Source organism: Gopherus flavomarginatus, chromosome 10, assembly GCF_025201925.1.
Source record: "Gopherus flavomarginatus isolate rGopFla2 chromosome 10, rGopFla2.mat.asm, whole genome shotgun sequence".
NCBI classification, from domain to species: Eukaryota; Metazoa; Chordata; order Testudines; family Testudinidae; genus Gopherus; species Gopherus flavomarginatus.
In genome coordinates this window covers 63,327,732-63,334,204 of record NC_066626.1, presented here as the reverse complement: position 1 = coordinate 63,334,204, position 6,473 = coordinate 63,327,732, and the positions used below count along the sequence as shown (strand labels likewise).

The following is a 6,473-nucleotide window of genomic DNA, read 5'->3' as shown; positions in this document are numbered from 1 at the left end:
CAGCTGAAGGTAGACAATTCAGACTAGAAACAAGGCACAAATTGTTAACAGTGAGTAATTACTATTGCAACAAATTATCTATTGCTATGATGGATTCTCCATAATTCAAAATCTGCAAATCAAGACAGAGTGTCTTTCTGAAAGATATGTTCTAGCTCAGAGAAAGAAGATGGGTGAAGTAATATATTTTATCCGACCAACTTCTGCTGATGAGAGAGCTTTTGAGTTTACAGAGCTCTTCTTCAGCTCACTGTAGTTCAATAAGAAGTTATGGGCTTGATGTAGAAATTGTCTGTGGATCTATGGACTGTGTTATGCTGAAGGTCAGACCAGATGAACATAATAGTCCCTTCTGGCTATAAAAAACTATGAATCTATGAAAATGTGGTAGCAGTATTGGGAACTTTTAGAGAGAAAGAGCTAATATAGACATGCCCATAGAGAAGTAAAAGTCCTCAATTGATTCAATGCATTTTAGCGGATTTTTCCTCTGTTTATAGTGAAGTTTCCATGCTAATCCCTTTAGAATGCAGCATTTATCACCTACCAGATAAGTGTTAAGTGCTGTGTTCCAACGGGATTATCACCTACTTTCTGTTCTTGTACTTGGCTGAAGAGATAAAGTGAGTTGAGGAGAAGATGTCTCATAGGAAGGCGGCTTAGGAGGTTTCTTCTCTTGGTGCAGCTGCTCCTAATGCGGAGTGCAAGAGGAGCTGCTCCCTGTTGGAGTGAAGATATAGGCCTTGGCTACACTGGCACTTTACAGCGCCACAACTTTCTCGCTCAGGGGTGTGAAAAAACACCCCCCTGAGCGCAGCAAGTTACAGCGCTGTAAAGCGCCAGTGTAAACAGTGCCCCAGCACTGGGAGCAGCGCCACGGGAAGGTGGAGTACCTGCAGTGCTGGGAGAACTCTCCCCCAGCGCTGGCGCCACGACCACACTTGCACTTCAAAGCACTGCCGCGGAGCTCTGTACAGCTGCAAGTGTAGCCATACCCTACATATGCCTCCCCACAATTACAAATGGTGACTGGAAGTGCAGGCTCCAACATCCTATGTAATTTCAGATCACTTGGCCCTTTGTAATTCAATCAACTGACTTGCACACTTTAGTTTTAATTTTGAAATTAAACAATGAGTACTGGGATGGCTATTTTCTTCTTCTTCTTCAACGCTTAGCCGAATGGTTGGCCGTAGTGATCATTCACCATTTGGTCCATTCCTGTATGGCTGCAAGGGCTTGATAGCCTGAGGGTCCAATACTGGAACAGACTTGATGAACCCATGTAATAGGGGGTCTGCCTTTGGGCCGCCTCCACCCCTCAGTGTTCGCTGGAACGTCTTGTGGCATTCTTGTGACATGTCCAAAAAGCGTAAGTTGCCACCTGCGGACAACGGCCCCGGTAGCCTGTAGATTGGAGTGACCAAAAACATCTGCATTACTAATGAAGCCATTCCACTTTATGCCCAAATTACAACGTTGGCATTGTGTGTGGAAAGGCTCCAGCTTTGCCCAGTCTGAGCGGCATAGTGTCCAGGTTTCGCAGCCATACAACAGTATGGAGAGGTTACAGCTTGCATAGATCCTGAACTTGGTTGTCGTGCTGAGATGATGCTGACTCCCCACTCCCCAGGTCTGACCCGCACCTCATTATGGTGGAGGGGTGTAACATGTGAAGTAGGGGATTGCTTGTTTGAGCTATGCCATCAGCATATTTCAGAGCTTGTCCGAAATATCACCTTGGGCATTATGCGAGTTGGACAGGTCCAGTGAGAGCTGTGAAATTATGGCTAACACAGGTGGCAAAGATGCAGGACAGCACCTAGCTACATGAGGTGAAGGAAGTCACTGAGAAAGACAACATCTTGGGCCACATAGCATGAAGCCAATACTGGTAAACCAGGAAAAGGTTCATGTTACTCCATCTCATCCCAGTGGGACAAGATATGCTTTGGGACAATTGTTCACTCTTGATTTTGACCAACATGGCTATTTTGCAGATATGCTAAAAGAGTGTGGAAAGCTGCTTTATTTATTTATTTATTTATTTATTTTTAGTTACAAATTACTGACAGCATTTCCGTGGTTTGGTGCAAATAACTGGCTTTGGCCAAAATCTTTTCTATACGCTAGTCCCACTTCTGTTTCCTTGTTTTTTATGCCACTTCTAAGAGAAGCCTTTACTTGTTCTAAATTCAAAGTTATTTCTTAAGTGTTGCTGCCACTAGATAAAAGGTACAACTTGCTCTTTCCCTGTGTGCATGCTGCACTGGGCCCCCTGTGCTTCAGGGGTGGGTGCCAGGCAGACTTGCTGCTACTGCTGTAGAGGAGCGGAGGGAGTGGAAACCCAGCCGGTGGAAATGAGAGACCCTCTTGTCTCCAACTTTGCCCTCTCTGAGATCTGAGCCGTCTGTGTTCCATCATTCTCCCCCGCCTCTGCTGGGATGTGTGTGTGTGTTAGGTCTGAGCCCTTTACCCCCCACCCCGGGCAGGGAAAGGGCCTGGGCTCTCTGGCCCCCAGCTCTGTGCAGGGGATGGTGTGGGGAATATTAGTGACTTTCTCACCCCTGCCGCTGCGCAAAGCGCGGCAGGTGCAGCGCTTCCACCAGGCACCTGAGCTGGGAGAACTGGGCGAAGGGCGCCTCCCGCCCCCCGCCAGGACAAGCCCAGGCTGCCGCGAGGAGCTGCTCTGCTGATCGGAGAGGGAAGGTAGGAGGGGGCTGGGGCTGGCTCGCCCGCTTGCCTCGGGGAGTCACCTACCAGCCAATAACGCTGCAGAGCTGTACAGCAGGTGGCGTTAGAAAGCGCTTGTTCCACCTCCAGAGCTTAACCCCTCTGGGCGGTTGCAGGCATATACGCTGGGATGGGTGGTCCGCTGCTAAACCACCATCTTTCCTCCGCTCGGGGAAGCGCGCCGCTGCTCCCAGCCCCCGTGGCAGACTGAGGCAAGGCTGGTAAGTGCCCGTCCCTTAGCAGGGCGCAGCAGCCGCCTGGGCTTCTGTGCTTGCAGCCTGCACTCCTCTGGGAAACAGCCGCCCCGTGCTGACTTTGCAGATCCTGAGGGGATGCTGATTTGGGAGCAGGCACATTTGGGAGGCCGGTGTAAACGGTCACCTTAAACCTTGTCTGCATGCAGTTTTCAACTGCCCATTGCTTGGGATGCGCCTTGAGTCAGGGATTTAGGGACCTAGGCAGCAGCAGCAGCTCGCAGAAGGGTTGAATCCCTCACACAACTGACTTTTCTTCTATCTCCCCCCCTCCCCAAGCTGGTTATTTTATGAAAAAAACCTCAACAAACTCTGATCTTATTTCAGCCTAACCATGGTCTCAGATTGTTATGGAAACCTTTGGAGCCCAACAAACCCTGTTCCGCACTGTAAACTTGAGACGGAATGAGCGCTTCAACCTGTTAAAAGACGAGAGAGTTAATTTCCCTCTCAGTGTGGTTGTTAATCTGCATTGCGATTGCCCCAAAGTCTGTGCATGTATTAAGACAAGGAAGAAATTCGCTGGGTTCTGTAATCTGCTAGACTGTAACCTGGTCGATGCACTTCCTGGTTAGGCAAAGCTCGTTTTATAGTACGATCCTGTAGTCTAATTGGCGTTCTTGTTTTACTAATGTAAACTACTTGGAGTTGAGACGCTTGCTGTGAAAGTGCCGCTTCTGTGGCATTAAACAAACGTTGCAAAAGGGTTTAAACGAGGCAGATTAAATCTGCAATTAAAATGTATTTACTTTGTTTAAGAAATAGCTACGTCGCCGAGCACAACTCTCTGCAGTCAATGTCCTCATTTTAGATACCTTGCGATCCTGTGTAAAATTGGGATTCAACTACATAGGTGAAATCAAAGCATCTGATTTTTTTTTACTGTCTAGTTTCTGCGCTGTCTTCAGTACTTTTTTTTTCTTCTTCCTTCAAAGAGCTTTGGGATAGTATCAGTTGCTTTTCATTTCTTTTGAAATACACTCTGAAAAAATGGTTGGAAATAATTCTTTATTGCTGCACTGGTCACTGTTCAACCGTAAACACCATTCTTGCATCACCAAAGCTAAAAGCATCTTTTGATTGGAAAGGTGAGGGATACTATCATGCAGTTCATAACATCTATCGTGCTGCAGGCGATAAACTGTCTCTGGAGGAGCTCCAGTAGTATTTTTCAGAATTATACAGGTAGTCTCTGCAATGTTTAAATAGCCTGAATATGTTGTATTACGTAATCATAGTACAGGATATGATAAAAAATGTCCCCATTTTTTGTGGTTTTCTTTGTAGTTGAATGTCAAAATGATAAATTTATCTTTCATGCAGAGTGTCAAGGATGGTACAGGTTTGTTGGGTAACTAGAAGGCAGCTAATCTTCAGGGATATCCCTTTGTGTCCCCTAGTATATGGCTATAATAACTGTTTTAAAACTTGTCTTTAAAAGATCCAAAAGTGCTATTAAATATGAAAGTAATGAGGGCAAAACATAATAACATTTTTACCTGCATGTGGAAAAAAATGGGGCAGGGGAGATACACTGGAAACTCAGCACTTGTTTAAAGGCTTTTAAAAGTAGCATAGCTTGTACTCGGTTGTCATTTTTGGTTTACCTGCACCTCATCTCCTATGTCCAGTGCTAGATGGCTTATAAAAACATAACTTCTCAAGTTGTACTCTGAATATTAATATTGCAGTGCATCTGTTTTGTCTTTTTTCTACATTAACACTTCAATTAGTGATTGAAACAGGGGACTTTTATATGCTCCTTATTTCCCTAACCACTGGGTTCTCAGTTTTGACTTAGCCATCTTCATATTTCAATTTACTCCATGTCTCACTACTCAGCAAAGGTCAAACCATGTAGAAACCTGTTCTTTATCTGTGTTGGAGACAATAAAGAATGATGACCAGCAATAAACCTGTGATGACTGGTTTTCTTTTCCCTATCCCTCCCCACACTGGTATGGTGAGGTAACCATTTGTGGAGGATGTTTTAAAAGGATGTATGGCCATAAGGAATACTTGTTGCCCATTGTCTTCAGTTGTCTCACGTGATTTAAACCTTTATTGATATAAAACTTAGCATTTTCAATATTTAATTTTTCTAATACACATTTTTCTGTTTATCTTAATATGAAATTTTTAATTTTATATTTCTGGGGAGTAAATTGTCTTTGAAGTTTGTGAAAGAAGCTGTGCAGAAGATGGAAGACAATTATTCATGTTTTTATATTTGCTATGAGCGATAAAGGAATGTGGTGAGGGGTAGGAGTGGGGGTGGAGGGGAATTTTTAAACCATGAGAGCTAGTACAGTGCATCTGATATACATGAATTTCAATCAAAGTATTTGAGAAAGGGGTCTGGTAATATTTTTTACAGTTTGCACACACTGTGCTTTTACAGGTGTCTGATGCTTCCACAAGTTAAGCGCTCAGGGAATAAAATCTTTTCAGAACTTTGAACATAATGGGCAAACTTTTTAACATTTGAAAGCACTAAAATGTGGTGTAAGTAATACCTAGTCAAAGATGGGAAAGGTAACCTTATAATAACATTTACGAGGATCTTCAGAAATCATAATGCTTCTGAGATAAATAGATACAGTACAATGAACTTTTAAAAATTAGAGCTTTCAGACTTGTATACACTTTAACAAGTATATAAGCAATAAAGAGGTATTTTGATGCTTGAAAGAAACTTCTCAAAATGAGATAAAAATGTACAATTAATGCTAATTTACGGTACTAAATAGTGGTAAAGAATTACACTCTTAGCTACATTATTAGTAATTATTTGCATTTCATTATCACCCAAAAGCCCTAATCATCATCATGCCTCCATTGGTTACATGTAAGTGGTGTACAGCATTCACATTCTATAACAAATACCAAAGACAATATTTTCCAGTGGGGTACATGCCTAAAGAATGGAATTTTATACTTCCTAATCTTGCAATACTAGTCTAAATACAACAGTATCTCTTTGTTTGGGGCTCTTAAAAGAATTAGGCCCTGATCCTGCAAAAATATCTGTGTGTATGTTTGTCTGTGAGTTTAATCCTATAAACTGTGGGCAGTCTCGTTCATTTCAATGGGACCCATCAAAGAGCATTAATTAAACGTGCACGAGTCTTTGCAGGATCGGGCACTTAGTAATTATGTGATCATTTAAAGTTCTTAACATTCAAAAGCAGAGGAATTCTATACCCATATATTATCTTTTAAAAGTGTTAATGTGGGCTTTCAGTTAGCCTAGTGTTTAATATTATAACTTGTGTGAATATTAATAGGAGGAACCTGATCCTTCTCTAAGTCAATGCTAGTTTTGGGACATTCACTTCAATGATATGTGGATTATCTGATTATTGTTTACAAGTAAACTAAAGACTATCTAAAAAGCCTTTCCTCAAAAGCTGACCAAAGATCTGTTTTTTTACTATGTTTCTGCTAGGAATATCTATCTTATCTATCTATATTAATATTCTGTAA

The 6,473-nt window shown here is 42.5% G+C and overlaps 1 protein-coding gene across 3 annotated transcripts in view; it reads left to right on the top strand.

Annotated features, from left to right (window-relative positions):
• Positions 1–2,844: 2,844 nt before the first annotated feature.
• THSD7B (thrombospondin type 1 domain containing 7B) overlaps positions 2,845–6,473 on the top strand; it is a 539,966-nt gene continuing 536,337 nt past the window's right edge. For all 3 annotated transcript variants that reach the window (XM_050969171.1, XM_050969170.1, XM_050969169.1), the window contains exon 1: positions 2,845–2,954. The gene's annotated coding sequence lies outside the window, so the exon portion shown is untranslated. The remainder of the gene's footprint in view (positions 2,955–6,473) is intronic.